General features: G+C 47.7%; 1 protein-coding gene across 5 annotated transcripts in view; it reads right to left on the reverse strand.

Moving 5' to 3' along the window:
• TNPO1 (transportin 1) overlaps positions 1-16,677 on the reverse strand; it is a 167,836-nt gene that overhangs the window by 138,179 nt on the left and 12,980 nt on the right. The gene's annotated exons all lie outside the window — the stretch shown is intronic.

Here is a 16,677-nt window from a genome sequence, read left to right on the forward strand (position 1 = left end):
CATGATGCTTATCAGCCGATCCGTGCTTCGCTGACGGAGTACTTTTGTGCCAGCGCTCCTCATTCTGCTGGTGGATCCTCCTTTCACTGTCCTGCCACTCCTGCACTTTTCGATTTTCATTACTTGAATGCTGCATTACTTCATGCAACGTCTTCCTTGCTTCTACACAGCCTCTTTCTGATTCTTTGCAGTCTTTCGGCCGGTGATAACACGGACAGCTGAAATCTCAAGGTTGCATCTGTAAAGGCAAAATCCAACACTTAACATAGGCAGCATTGTTCACACCAGACAGAGCAATGATTCCCCCGTACTTAAGGGCAAGCATAGTCTACACAATAGCATAAATTGTCCATCCCAAAGCAAGCGCACATAACCCACGGGAGCCCCAAAATGGTGAGTAAGCACAGGGTCAAGCGTGACTGATTGTTTCACGGCTGTACCGTCCTCTGGGTTTCTGTGCCTTGGGGAGAGCCAACTGTAGCAGGGGGCCCCTACACTGAACACTGTCCCCACTTTTTCCACAGGAGTTCGTCCTGGAAGATATCTCGCTGCTGAGGGTGACCTGGGAAGCAAGGGAGGGTCTTCTACTGCAATGCGGATTCCGTCCTGGCCCATATGCAGCTTGCCTGTGTGCAGCAGTGGTCCCCCCACCCCTCACGGCACAGTGGCACAGACATATTAGCCTTACTGGGGCAAGGGCCACAGTGGCTCTCCCGAGAAACCTGCGCAAGTGCATTGCCCAAGTTCTGGATGAGACCTTTGAAGAGACCACTGAGGCCGATTACCATGATGTGAGAGAGCACATCAACACCCTATTCCGCATCTAGGCATGCATGCAGCCCTAACCCTCCTCATCCCAAGAGCCCTCACCGAATAACTTCCTTCCCAAAATAAAAGCCGCTTACCGGGAACCTCCTCTGGTGTTCGTCCTTCCCCAAGCACCAGCCTCCGCGACTGGCTACCTTCCTCCTGGCTTGAGAACAGCTCCTAGGTATGCATGCATCTAGGTATTCCGGGTTGTCTTCCTCCGCCTCACCACCCTCGCTCCCGCTTTGCTGCTGCTCCTCCTGCCTTGTTGAACTGGGCTCTGAAGTGTCCATGATGGTACTCGGAGTGGAGGTGGGGTCACCACCAAGTGTCGCATCCAGCTCTTTGTAGAAACGGCAGGTCGCAGGGGCAGCACCGGAGCAGCTGTTTGCCTTGCGGGCTTTGCAGTAGGCATTCCACAGCTCCTTTACTTTAACCCTGCACTGCAGTGCGTCCCAGTCATGGCCCCTTTCCATCATGTCCCTTGATATCTGCCAGAAGGTATCATAATTCCTACGGCTGGAGCCTAGCTGGGACTGGACAGCTTCCTCCCCCCAAACACTGATGAGGACCAGCACCTCGCCACTGCTCCATACTGGGGATTGCCTGGCGCATGGAGGCATGGTCACCTGGAAAGATTCGCTGAGAGCACTCCATGCCTGGCTGAGCAAACAGGAAGGGAAATTTCAAAATTCCCAGAGAATTTAAAGGGCAAGTCTGACGGTTGATCACCTGAGGGCAGGGCAGTAGAGTTCAAAGTGATGACCAGAGTGGCATTGTGGGACACTTCTGGAGGCCGATCAGAGCACACTAACAGACCAGGGCATCCACACTGGCGGAGCGGCACTCCAGCGGGGGCGCACAAAACGTTATTCCACTCGTCGAGGTGGAATACCAGGAGCGGACCAGCCACAGAGTCAGAGGGCTTTACGTACCTTGCCAGTGTGGACGGGTAGTGACCTAGTGCACCCGGGGCTCTTTTAATGCGCTGTAACTCCCAAGTGTAGACAAGCCCATAGCCTTAGAGGAATAAGTCTTCCTCACTGAGGGCTTTCTGCCTTGTAAAAGGGATTGTTCCCTACAAGTGCAAGAAATCCTGTCTGCAGTAGAGCTCTACAAATAACTGATTTTTCACTTCTCTCGCAGTTCCAAATTAAAGAAAAAAAACAGGTCAAACTGAAACCAGAATTTTTAGCAAATAAAAAAAAAATCAGAAAAATTTCATGTGGGGTATTTTTTAATACAAGCAAAGGAAATGGAGAGCTATGTTCACAAAAAACCAAAGAGATGATCTCCTTAGACCAATCAGGCCTGTGGTTAGGGCACTCATCTGGGATGTGGCAGAACCAAGTTTGAATCCCCACTCTGGGACAGAGTCTTGAACCCAGTTCTCCCCCAGTCTAGATGAGTGGCCTAACCACTTGGCTATTCTGGCCTGGGGGTTTTTTTGGTCTCTCCTTCTGAGCTGTTGCACTTTGTATAAACAATTAAATATTCACTGGAGCAGAGACTGGTAGAGGAACTCGGGTGTTCCCCTTCCCTGGTGAGTATCCTAACCACTGAGCTACAGTCTCATTCTCACTCTCTCTCTTTCACTTTTTGGCCCAGTGACTATTCAATATTTTATACCGGTGTGTATTCGATTAGCCAATTATTGAGATATGAATAGACATGGATGCCTTTTCTCCTGAGATGTGCTGCTACTACTGCTAGGCATTTTGTCAAGACTCTCGGTGCTGTGGAGAGAATGAAAGAAAAGACCCTGTACTGATAGTGATTGGTCCCCACTCAGAATCACAGATACTACCTGTGGGATATGAAAGTATGCGTCCTGCAGGTCAAAAGCTAATCTTGAGCCTGAAGGGAGAGGTTATTGTAAGCAAATGTTACCATCTTGCATTTGTAATGGCAGAAATATATGTTGTCTTCTCAGGTCTAGGATTGAATGAAGACCACTTTTTTGCTTTGAGACAAAGAAGTATCACAAGTAGAAGCCTCTTTTCTGTACTCCCAGAGGTACCTCTTCTCTGACTCCTGGAGAAACCACTTCTTTTAGTTGGCTTTGTGAGAAGGGCTCCTGAAAGAGGACAAGGAAAGAGTGTTGGTAGGAGCTAAGCAGTGAAACTGGATGGCATAGCCCTGTATATCTACTTCATCACCCATCTGTCCATTGTTATAAAAGACCAAGTCTGATGGAAAGGGGCAAGGCGACACTCAAAATAGGGATCGCCTCTTGAGAGGTTACACTGTGGGTCTCAACCCTCATGTCAAAAATGCTGCCTGGAAGCTGGTATGAACACACCTTTGGTCAAGAAAGGAAACAGTTTCTTCTGGAATATCTAGGCTTCTTCCTAGGTTGGTATTCAGAAGATCTATTCGGGAGGTAGGTAGGGATCTTCTGCCTAGACTGCCCTTGATACTTAAAGGGCTTGCAGTTCAGTGCTGATGTGTATATGGCCAAAGAGTATAGCGTAGTCCTGAAATCTCTGGAGGTAATTCAAGGTGTTGGTACGTTCACTGAACAGTTATGTTCCCTCAAAGCACAAGACCTCAGTAGTGTTTTGCACCTCTTCATGGATGCCTTAAGCTTGTGGCTATGAAGCTACAAGCAGCACATGGTCACAGCATTGGCCATGGATCTGACTGCTGTGTCCAAGGCTGTTCGTAGTGACATTTTGGCTACTAGCTGGCATTCCTTAATGATGTATTTCAGCTCCTTTATGACATCTTGTGGAAGTTTGTATATGAAAAGAGACACCCACCTCATGTGAGGTAATTATGTTTTGCAAGGAGAACCTAGTAACTAGTGGTTCATGACTGTAGCGATGCTGAGAAACAGGCCTTTCTCCCAAAAAACTCCAGTTTCTTGGGGGGGGGTCTTTAGCTTTGGGAGTGCTTTTTGCCTGCTTAGATTATTTATGCACAGCAGAGACAAGTGTGTATAGGAGCCAAGGAACCCTAGGTGGATGGGTGCACATAAACCTTGTCAAATCCCTTAAGGCAGGGGTGGGCAAACTTTTTGGCCTGAGGGCCACATAGGGGTTCTGAAACTGTATGGAGGGCCAGGTGTAGTGTATTAAATTTCTTCCCATAGGAATGTGCTACTTATGGTGTACTACTTACGGCTGCCAGTCCTGGTGCTCTGAGTGGTATGGTAAGGGGGCGAGAAGCAGGGGGGTTGGATAAGGGGCCGGGGGTCCCAGGGGACAGACAGGGAGCAGGGGGGGTTGGATAGGAGGTGGAGTCCGGAATGGGGGGGCGGCTAGGGGAAGGGCATCCCAGGAGGGGGCAGTCAGGGGACAAGGAGCAGGGGGTTTGGATGGGTCAGGGATTCTGAGGGGGGCGGTCAGGGAGCAGGAAGTGGGAAAGGGATAGGGGGCGTGGACCAGGCTGTTTGGGGAGGCACAGCCTTCCCTACCCGGGTGTAGTGTATTAAATTGCTCCCCGTAGGAATGTGCTACCTAACATAAGTAGCACATTCTTATGGGGAGCAATTTAATACACTACACCCCATGGCTTTTGCAGCCAGGCTGCCGGGGACCTCGCCACCCAGATCACTGGCAGCACGGCGACTTGAGGCTGCAGGGGAGAGAGGCCAGCCTTCCCAGCTGGGAGCTCAAGGGCTGGGCAGGACGGTCCCGCGGGCCGGATTTGGCCCGCGGGCCATAGTTTGCCCACCTCTGCCTTAAGAGGTACCGGATAATGTTCCTCTGTTCTGTTGGCCATAGGTAGTAGAGTAGCTGGTGTCTGCTAAAGGGTCTTAGCTGGATCTAGAATGCCTTCACTGATAGGTAGGGCTTTTCTATCAGGAGCAAATGAGTGCAGAATATCAAAAAGCTAGTGAACTTTTCCCGCTGACAAAGGTCTTAATATCAAGAGTCTCAGAAATTGTGAAGAACACTTCTGAAATGTTTTGAAGTCAGGCAGCAGTACTAGGGTTGAAGAAATGGCTTTGTCCAAGATAGAAGATGATCAGTCCTTAGGAGGGAAAAAACGTTGCTCCTGAGGTTCTGGGACCTGTTCCTCCTCAGCCACTTGCTCATCTCTATCAGTTGACAGGAGTCTAGCCAAAGATACAGAGGGAGACTGATACCTCTCTTTCATGGAGTGGTAGGGAGGAAATCAAATCCTGCAAGCCCAGAATGGAGGTTCCCAGGATGCCCAATAGGGCCATGATGGCATATAATACTGGTAACACTGGTTCACCTGTGGCTGACTAGGTCATTGCCCTGCCTGTGAAGGATATGTAGGAGCTCTAAAGAAAGAGCCTCCAGTCCTCTCCTGATCTGAGGGAAGTTGGTTTTGTGCTGGATGTGGGAGAAAAAGTGTGCCCCAATGAAGGTGATAAGGAGTAGACATCATCAAGAGGTGGTGCCCAAGAGTTCAGAAGTATGCACCAGTGCTGACTGTGAATGCCTCAGTACAGAGGACATCACCCCTCCTTATGACAAGACAGGGACTGGTGCCAGGAGCAGGGCTTGAGTTGTACGAGAATGTCGTTCTGGGACTTTTGGGGGAGCCGGAACACTATTCTGGTACTATTACTTAAAACAGGGAGACTGGGGGAAGGAGGGGGAATCACAGGCTGTATGGATTACACCTCCCCCCAAGGGCTCCCAGAGCCAGTGCCCCTATCCCAGCCCAGAGCTCCCCACTGTGACACAGTCCACGCTGGCTCAGGGCAGAGCTGAGTTTGGTAGCATGTGGGGTGTGTACCTATGGCTTTCACCACCCTGAGCCAGGGGAAGGGTGCTCTGTTTACTGCTGGGATGTTCCAGAGACTCAGCCAAAGATCTGTTCTGCTGTTGCATCAGCCAGCACCAGCGTGGAGTCTGCAGGCTTGCTGGAGCATGGAGTAACCTGTGGCAGGTGGTACCAAGAGGCACAGAGTAAGCAGGGGACAGAGCACAGACCTGCTGTGGGGCTCCCCAGACCCAGGGGAAGCTACCCTAGTTTGCATTCCTATCAGGTATGAGTGATAATACCAGAAGGGTGTCCTAGCATTTTATTTTAGGACTCAAGCACAGACCAGGAGCCATGTCTGTCCCTATGTTTGGGCCTCTCTTGCCTTAGAGAAGAGGCTGCCTTAGACAGGAGTACTGGTCTTCTCTGCTGGGGTAGCTGGTGCTAGGTTGAACTCTAGTGCTGGATCCCTGCCTGATGCTAATGATCTTTTGTCAACACGGACCTTGGAGATTGAGTACCCCCTGGAAGGGGCACCCGCAGAAAAGGACTTAGGTGTTGGATCCACTGTTGAAGACAATCTTCTCTCTTTGGGGTCTGAAGTCATCCACATGGACTGTTCAAGAAGATAACAGTTCACACAGGACTTCCATGGACTTCCATGGACTTCTGTCCCTGGACTTCTGTGTCCTGGCAGAAAAAGATCTGCATGCTGAATACCAATCTGCCTTACCAAGGCAGAATAAACAGCAGCTGTGTCTGTCGGTCAGAGGAATTAAACCACCACAGGATGAGGATGGTTTAAAGCCTGAAGGCTTTGAGCCCACCATTTAGAGCAGGAAAAGGCACTGAGTGCCAAAGGAAAAAGTAAATTTTTTTTAAACTGTTTGATTGGAAAAAATAAGAAATCAAGAATAACAGAGAGTAAAGGAAAGGAATTTAGCTCTAAAGAGCTAAGTCAGAGGAGAAAAAATTCTAGGGGGTAGCAAGCGAACACTGCTAGTTCCATCTTGCTGCCATGAGCATAAGAGAGAACTGAAGGAGGGTTGCGGCACTTTGCTCTTTATGACCTCAAGTGAAGGGTAGAGCACAAGAATATGTACCAGCACAGGCATGGCCCCAGCTGACACTGTTATTCAAAAGATTCCAATCTTGTGCACATGAGGCAGATGCACACCTAGAGCAGGATCCATAATGACACGCTTAAAGAAGAAACATGTTTCCTTCCAATCTGTATAATCAATATTTTAGATGCTGAATAATAGTACAACATGAAGTGATGCAAACATTTAATATAAAAACCAGGATAAAAACAGTACTATCCAAGTACAGAAGGCAGCATGAATAATACATAAAAGTGTACAGTGTAAAATAAAATATGTTCTCATTAGAAATTAAAACACCACATTAAATATTCAATGAGAATAGTTCCTGTTTTCAGTTTCTCTACTGAAAGGAACAACAAAATCTGAATGCCTAATTTGACTGAGGAGAAAAACAGCACACCCTCAATGGTAATGATTATTTCAATTAACAGACATGCTGAATATCTAATAGAAAATGGACCCTTTATGCGTATTTCCATCAAAAGCATTTCAAGCATTCTTCGTCAACTTTTTCCCATTCAATGATACTCTCTCACTCTAATTGCTCTAGGAAGCGACATCTGAACATCAGAGTTAGGAGAAATCTAGCACTTTCAATTAAGTAACTTATTCAAGTTGTTACAATAAAAACAGCCAATAGAAGCCGCAAAAGCTAGGGGCAAATTACTACAGAGAGCTATGAAGATCTGTGTTAGTAGAATTGCATAGAATTTCCTCTGAAGGTAACAGGCCCCAGAGACCACTGGATAATTCTAGTGGAATACATTTACATACAGTATTTGGTAAGACACAAATCTGTGTGGGAAGTAATAAAACAAAAATTAAAAAAACTTACCTCATGATGTTAGAATTCTTGTCACACACACACAAAAAAACACTTATAAATGGATTTCATAGAATCATAGAATATCAGGGTTGGAAGGGACCTCAGGAGGTCATCTAGTCCAACCCCCTGCTCAAAGCAGGACCAATCCCCAATTTTTGCCCCGGATCCCTAAATGGCCCCCTCAAAGACTGAACTCACAACCCTGGGTTTAGCAGGCCAATGATCAAACCATTTGAAGAGACTCAGGCATTGTCTATGCTGTTTTATGCATCAGAAGAGCAACACCAACATAAGTGTACCAGTGAAAACTCTTATAGATGTTTCAGAGTAGCAGCTGTGTTAGTCTGTATCCACAAAAAGAAAAGGAGTACTTGTGGCACCTTAGAGCCTAACAAATGTATTTGAGCATAAACTTTCGTGAGCTACAGCTCACTTCATCGGATGCATTCAGTGGAAAATACAGTGGGGAGATTTATATACACAGAGAACATGAAACAATGGGTGTTACCATACACACTGTAATGAGAGTGATCACTTAAGGTGAGCTATTACCAACAGGAGAGTGGGGGGAGGAAACTTTTGTAGTGATGATCAAGGAGCCTCTGATAGTATGGCTGATGTGATTAGGCCCTATGATGGTGTCCCCTAAATAGATATGTGGACACAGTTGGCAACGGGCTTTGTTGCAAGGATAGGTTCCTGGGTTTGTGGTTCTGTTGTGTGGTGTGTGGTTGCTGGTGAGTATTTGCTTCAGGTTGGGGGGCTGTCTGTAAGCTCTTCTGTCTTCTGTCTACAGCCAAGCTCTTCGATACAACCGCATTTGCTCTAACCCCTCAGACAGAGACAAACACCTGCAAGATCTCTATCAAGCATTCTTACAACTACAATACCCACCTGCTGAAGTGAAGAAACAGACTGACAGAGCCAGAAGAGTACCAAGAAGTTACCTACTACAGGACAGGCCCAACAAAGAAAATAACAGAACGCCACTAGCCATCACCTTCAGCCCCCAACTAAAACCTCTCCAATGCATCATCAAAGATCTACAACCTATCCTGAAGGACAACCCATCACTCTCACAGATCTTAGGAGACAGGCCAGCCCTTGCTTACAGACAGCCCCCCAACCTGAAGCAAATACTCACCAGCAACCACACACCACACAACAGAACCACTAACCCAGGAACCAGAGTAACAGCCATGTTAGTCTGTATTCGCAAAAAGAAAAGGAGTACTTGTGGCACCTTAGAGACTAACCTTAGAGACAGTCTCTACGTAAAAGAATAAATGGACACAAATCAGATGTCAAGAATTATAACATTCATAAACCAGTCGGAGAAAACTTCAATCTCTCTGGTCACTCGATTTCTGATCTCAAAGTGACTATCCTTCACGAACCAAAAAAACTTCGAAAACAGACTCCAACGAGAGACTGCTGAATTGGAATTAATTTGCAAATTGGATACAATTAACTTAGGCTTGAATAGAGACTGGGAATGGTTGATTCATTATAAAAAGTAACCTATTTCCCCTTGTTTATTCCTTCCCTCCCTCCCCCCCACTGTTCCTCAGACGTTCTTGTTAAACCCTGGATTTGTGCTGGAAATGGCCCACCTTGATTATCATACACATTGTAAGGAGAGTGATCACTTTAGATAAGCTATTACCAGCAGGAGAGTGGGGTGGGGGGAGAGAAAACCTTTTGTAGCGATAAACACCCATTTTTTCATGGTCGGTGTGTATAAAAACATCTTCTGTATTTTCCACAGTATGCATCTGATGAAGTGAGCTGTAGCTCACGAAAGCTTATGCTCAAATAAATTGGTTAGTCTCTAAGGTGCCACAAGTACTCCTTTTCTTTTAATCCAGGAACCTATCCTTGCAACAAAGCCCGTTGCCAACCATGTCCACATATCTATTCAGGGGACACCATCATAGGGCCTAATCACATCAGCCACACTATCAGAGGCTCGTTTACCTGCACATCTACCTATGTGATATATGCCATCATGTGCCAGCAATACCCCTCTGCCATGTACATTGGTCAAACTGGACAGTCTCTACGTAAAAGAATAAATGGACACAAATCAGACGTCAAGAATTATAACATTCAAAAACCAGTCGGAGAACACTTCAATCTCTTTGGTCACTCGATTACACACCTAGAAGTGGCAATTCTTCAACAAAAAAGCTTCAAAAACAGACTCCAACGAGAGACTGCTGAATTGGAATTAATTTGCAAGCTGGATACAATTAACTTAGGCTTGAATAGAGACTGGGAGTGGATGGGTCATTACACAAAGTAAAATTATTTCTCCATGTTTATTCCCTCCCTCCGTTCCTCAGACATTCTTGTCAACTGCTGGAAATGGCCCACCTTGATTAGCACTACGAAAGGTTTTTCCCCCCCGCCCCGCTCTCCTGCTGGTAATAGCTCACCTTAAGTGATCACTCTCTTGTTACAGTGTGTATGGTAACACTCATTGTTTCATGTTCTCTATGTATATAAATCTCCCCACTGTATTTTCCACTGAATGCATCCGATGAAGTGAGCTGTAGCTCATGAAAGCTTATGCTCAAATACATTTGTTAGTCTCTAAGGTGCCACAAGTACTCCTTTTCTTATAGATGTGTTGCACCAGTGTAAAAAGTGATTTTTGTTGTTACAATTTACCTTGGTCCAAGTATTTTTTATACCAGTGTATCTATACAATTATTAATTATTATTATTATTGTATTACTGTAGTGCCTAGGAGCCTTAGTCGTGGACCAGGACTCTATTATATTAGGATCTTGCACAAACATAGCTAGATCATTGTTTCTACATCAGTGCAAAAAAGCCCTAAAAACTCAATATGCAGACTAATTGGGAGCTGATGCAGCTTCAACTAAACTGGACAGAGCTCCGCAGTGCTACCCATCCAGTTCGCAATTACATATGAATATACCTCTTACAAAATGAATCAGGGATTCTCAAATAGTGACCTATTAAGGAAATTCATTGTCATCCCTACTTTGAACTGTAAGTTTTCTATATTTTCTGTTAGACTCTTAAAGATTTTAATATAATTTTTGCTGGGCTTATGAATATTATTCACTATACAAAGCATTCTACTATGTATTTATTTTGTTCATTTATGAGTTAGTTCTTAGTCCAAACTCCAGAACTAAGAGGAGTGCCACAAAAAATGACTAATAATGAAACAGACAGAAACTGAATATGCAGAGGATTATAAAATAGTAATTGACAGGTTTCAGAGTGGCAGCCGTGTTAGTTGGTATCCGCAAAAAGAAAAGGAGTACATGTGGCACCTTAGAGACTAACAAATTTATTGTTTCCCTGCCCCCAAGATAAACAGAGCTCATTGAATGGATGAATAAGTGTTTGTAAATAAATAGAAATACTAATTTAATATAGTTGTTTTCACTATTTACATAATGAATGTTTAACAGTTTCCAGCAAAGCCTATTTCAATGTCTGAAGCAGAGACAATGCATAACTGTTGATAATGGGGGACACTCAACTGCCCCATGTTTCGCCTCTGCTGCCCACCCATCGGTCCTTTGCATGCTCCTCTCCTTGTTGCCTCATCCCCCAGCTCCCCCTGTTGCTGTCCCCTCCCCTCTTTGCCCCTTCACCCCCCAGCCCCTCCATAAACCCCCATAAACCTCTGCTCCTCCATAAACCCCCAGCGGGACATGTCCTGCTCCCAGCGCTGTGTGGAGAACCAGCCCTTGGGAGGAGCGCTAAGCACATCTGCAGCTTGGAGAGCGGGCTCCTTCCTTCCCTGCTGCCTCTGGCTGGCCTGGCACCCAGGAAAGCCCAAGACCCTTCCACACAGAGCACTGCCCAGAAGGAACCGAGCTCTGCCTATGCCAGAGCCTCCTGGAGCCCCGCACAGCACCTGATGGGGGAGCCTCTCCACCCCTCAGATAAGTGCTGGAGTTGGGAGGGAAGCGATTTCCAGCTTGTTCCTGCCCCAAATTTGCAGATTCCACAGGAGCCCCCTAGGCAGGGGCTTAAAGCCCTCTTTGCCCCTCTGCCGTCCCGCTAGGCCCAGGCCCTAGGGACCGTGGGGCTGCTTCATCCCCTAGGCTTTGTGCCCGAGGCAGCTGCCACATGCAGAAGGAGCACTCTTCTGCTGAGCCACCTCTGGCTGGGCTCTGTGGCCACTGAAGCCCCTGTAGAGCCCAGCACCCGTGGCTGGTTCAAGGAAGGTGGGGATGGATCTGCTGGTTCCCACCCACAGCCCAGCTCCCCGCTGCTGGACATCAGGAACAGCCCTGCCCCGCCTGCTACCACTGCCTATCCTAAGGCCCTGCCCAGCCTCAGTGTGCTGCTCAGCTGGATGGTCCCTCCATTGAGAGCCCCCGGACTCAGCTGCTCCTGCTGAGTCCACTGGACTGTGATAGCTCCACCTTGCAAGCCCCCCCAGTGCTGGTGGATGCTTCCTTAATAGAAGGCAGAGATCAGGGGGAGGGGAGCGGACATGAACCGACTTGCCTCATGCCACACGTAGCCTCTGTATTGAAGTGTCTTACAGAGGCAGAGCTGTGATTATTATATGAGGAAATCCATCATTTGCACCCACTAATGTGTATAAGCAAAGGGAAGAGCTGCACGTGTACCTTAAGGATCCAATATGCATCATTTCAATGCAGAATTGTGTACATTATATTAATTAGCAGGGCACAGGGATTTTATTACAAAGTGTGTTGTCAGTAGCAAGCTGAAATATGTTTTCTTCCAGGTATTGATAAAAATGTTAAATAGCATAAGGCCAAGAACTGATCCCTGTGGGGCCCCATTAGAAACATACCTGTTCATTGATGATTCCCCATTTACAATTACAAATGTGAGAGCAGTCTAAGCATTTATTGTTCACATACACTCCAAGTACACTAATTGTGGTTAGTATCAGGTATAGCTGTAGTGAACAGTGGAAGCAGTAGTTAGCTCTGCATGGGCGAGGTGTATTTGCAAGATCTGTGGATTACTTTGAGGTGGGAGATAAAGCTGTGATTGTGATATGAGGATCTATATTTTGCATCCTCTCGTCTGAGGAAAAGGAAGAGATGCATTTGTACCTTCAGGATGAAGTATGCATCATTTCTATGAAAAATTGTTTAGGTTTTGTCAAAACATAGGGCTTTTATTACAAAGGACACTGTCAGCAGCGAGGAGGACTATAAGAAGATTCTAATGCTTTAATGATGGTTAAGTGAAAGTGTAGGTTGAGACAGTATCCTGTGAGTAATGATACATCTACATTTGAGCTAGGAGGTATGATTCCGAGCTCATGTAGGCATACTGCACTAGCTCTGCTCAAGCTAACACATTAAAACAGCGGTTCTCAAACTTCATTGCACCGCGACCCACTTCTGACAACAAAAATTACTACACTACTCCAGGAGGGAGGACCGAAACCTGATCCCACTTGAGCTCCACTGCCCCGGGCAGAGGGACCAAAGCAGGGGGCCTGTAACCTGAGCCCCACCACCCAGGGCGAAGCCCTCTGGCTTCAGCTTTGGCCCCAGGTGGTAGGGCTTGGGTTTCAACTTCGGGTCTGGGCAGTGGGGCTTCAGCTTCAGGCCCAGGCCCCAGGAAGTCTAACGCCAGCCCATGAGTCCTAAATTCCCCGTAAGCTGCGCAGCCACACAGCAGCCTATTTAGTGCTGTGCAGGTGCTCAGGGAACCCCCCCGGGGACCAGCTTGGCACCCCTCCCCCGACCCCAACCAAGCCCAGCTCCCAACCTGCCACAGCCAGGGCGCCCTTCCGCCAGCCCCAACTCTGCTGCAGCCCGGCCCTGCCACGGCTGGGGTGGCCCAGCCCAGCCCCAGGCGCAGCTGGAGCAGCGCGGCCCCAGGCCTGAACCCAGCCCCAGCCCAGACCTGCTGGGGATGGGGACGGGGCACCTATCCTGCAGCCCCAGCCCCAGAGCTGCCACAGGGAGAGAGAGCTGGGGGGAGTCTAGGCAGAGCACCCTCCTGCACCTCAAACCCCTCATTCCCAGCCCCACCCCAGAGTCTGCACACCCAGCCAGAGCCCTCACTCCCCTGCATCTCAACCCTCTGCCCCAGCCCTGAGCCCCTTCCCACACTCTGAACCCCTTGGCCCCAGCCCCCCATTAATTTTGTTATGAGCACCAATATGAAGGTGATGTGTCACACATCTCCTCCATATTGGTACACATAACAATTCATTCCGCACATGGATGGGAAAAATTAGAGGGAACACAGCTGGCAACCCCATTAAAACGGGTTCACAACCCACTTTGGGGTCCCAACCCACAGTTTGAGAACTGCTGCACTAAAAATAGCAGCACAGCCAGGGTGGCAAGGGCAGCGAATCAGACATGCTGCCCGAGTACAAACCTCCCTGGATCCCCTAGATATGTACTTGGATGGCTAGCCTGAGCCACTGCCCATATTACCCTAGCTGTATTGCTATTTTTATCATGCTAGTTCAAGTGGAGCTAGAACAGGTCCATCTGCATGAGCTAGGAATCACACCTTCCAGCTCAGAATGAGGAAGCTATAGAAGACTAAAATAGTTCTTAAATTGTACATGTTTGGTATTTTTTCTGGGTAGTTGGCTAAGTGTGTGAGTGTATGCCAGGATATGAAGCCTCCCAAATCTTAGACTGCAAAGGGCCACCGTGAATACGTGCTATATACATAGTCAGGCATTGTTGGCAGAGGGAAGGTGGTGAGGGCAACATTTTTTCTCCCCCAACCTTTTTTGTCTTCCGATAATATTAGATAGAATCCTGTAGGTGAGAGTGAATACATTGTAAAAAGATGTGAAGAGTTTGTACATTTCAGCAAGCGTAGGACCGGCAGATTAAAGGTATGTATGTTAATGGGGTGTACTGGGGCATTGCTGAAAGAGGGAAGAGTTAAGGTTGTATTGGCAACCTTAGCTGTGCATTTCCTGGTTTTCAGAATTTTGGTTTTGCTCAACTCAGCATTCTGCAAGGGAACAACATACCACCAAGCAACCATGACTCTGTGATAATGTAGCTTTTTGCCATTGAATTTCCTAGCGTTTTTTGTTTAACATGAAAAGATATATTGTTGGTAGGAGTTAGTAGTCATTTAGGCAGTTGTACATATCACATTCTGCAATTTCCATACTGAGCCAGTTGCCCTCCCCTTCTAACACACACACACACACACACACCCCTACCTATGTATTCACCCAAGCTGGGCCCCACCAGCCCTGTTTAGGCACATCTCCCCAGCCATACCCCTGACCCAATGAATGCATGCCTCCCTCCAACCTGGCCCCTTCCCACTACTGAACCCAGGCCTCCCCACCATAAGCAGGGAATGCATCTTCCTAAAGTCTTCACTGCCTTGTACACAAATGGTTCTGTTCCTCTTTCTTTCCCTTTCCTATAACCTGACTCACATGCAGTGCCTGGAAAGAAGGATAACTACATTACAGTGAAATGGTGTTCCTGTCAGAGTTTCAAAATGGTTGGAGGGTGAAGTTTGTGGCTGGGCTGGCAAGAGAAATTCACAGACAGGGATTCTGTTCCAGAATACTGACAGTTATATGTTTGAGACAGAGATCCTCTGACCTCTGTCCAGTAAATGCACCCCATCTCTGAGAAACACTGAGGTGGCAGAGTTTGTAATGTTTCTATGCCATAAAGTATACATTTTCTGGTCAGGCATGAACCCTCCAGTTTCCTAACTAATGTTCCTCCAACACTTATTTATAGCTTTCATGAAATGTTGGGGTGCACTGGCAGAGCTAAGGTTGCAGTGTAGCTGGGGTGCACAGTCATTAGCACCTCTCAGTTTAACAGTACAAGGCAGCAGAAGGAAATTGTTGTTTGTTTTTTGAGGCGGGGAGCCTGTAACTCAGGAACCCCTTGGTCAAATGACTCCAAATTTGGATCACTAAGGGTATGTCTACACTACAAAATTAGGTCGAATTTATAGAAGTCGATTTTTTAGAAAGTGATTTTATACAGTCGATTGTGTACATTCACTAAGCACATTGTACTAAGCACATTAAGTCAGCGGAGTGCGTCCACAGTACCAAGGCTAGCGTCGACTTTCAGAGCGTTGCACTGTGGGTAGCTTTTTCACAATTCTTACAGTCTCTGCCGCCCATTGGAATTCTGGGTTAAGCTCCCAATGCCTGATGGGGCAAAAACATTGTCGCGGGTAGTTTTGGGTACGTGTCGTCAGTCGCCCCTCCCTCCGTGAAAGCAATGGCAGATAATCGTTTTGTGCCTTTTTTCCATGCGGGAGCCATAGTGCTTTCAGCAGACGGCGCAGTAGGTCTGCAAACCGTCGTCATCGAACAACCGCTTGAGCTGCCACTCTGCTCTCCTGCTGCTATGAATCCACCTCGCAGGTCCTCTATATGACCGTCGTCATCCACCGCTTCCGCTGCCACTCTGCTCTCCTGGTGGTCTCGCAGGGCCGCTTCCACTACAACTCTGCTTGTCTGCTCTTGTCTCGCCATACCACGGCGAGCGTGCAGCCTGCTCAGCTGTTGTGTCCTGGCAGCAGACGGTGCAGTAGGTCTGCAAACCATCGTCATTGAACAACCGCTTCCCCTGCAACTCTGCTCTCCCACAGACGCCATACCACGGGCAAGCATGGAGCCCGCTCAGATCACTGCGGCAGTTATGAGCATTGTAAACACCTTGCACATTATCATGCGGTATATGCAGAACCAGAACCTGCAAAAGCAGGCGAGGAGGCGATGGCAGCGCAGTGGCGAGAGTGATGAGGACATGGACACAGACTTCTCTCAAAGTACGGACCCCTGCAATTTGGCCATCCTGGTGGCAATGGGGCAGGCTCATGCTGTGGAACGCCAATTCTGGGCCCAGGAAATAAGCACAGACTGGTGGGACCGCATAGCGTTGCGGGTCTGGGATGATGCCCAGTGGCTGCGAAACTTCCATATGCGTAAGGGCACTTTCATGGAACTTTGTGACTTGCTTTCCCCTGCCTTGTAGCGCAAGAATACCAAGATGAGAGCAGCCCTCACAGTTGAGAAGCGAGTGGCGATAGCCCTCTGGAAACTCGCAACACCAGACAGCTACTGGTCAGTCGGGAATCAATTTGGAGTGGGCAAATCTACTGTGGGGGCTGCTGTGATCAAAGTAGCCAATGCAATCACTGAGCTGCTGCTATCAAGGGTAGTGACTATGGGAAATGTGCAGGTCATAGTGGATGGCTTTGCTGCAATGGGATTACCTAACTGTGGTGGGGCGATAGACGGAA

This window comes from Caretta caretta, chromosome 5 (genome assembly GCF_965140235.1).
Source record: "Caretta caretta isolate rCarCar2 chromosome 5, rCarCar1.hap1, whole genome shotgun sequence".
Taxonomy (NCBI): domain Eukaryota; kingdom Metazoa; phylum Chordata; order Testudines; family Cheloniidae; genus Caretta; species Caretta caretta.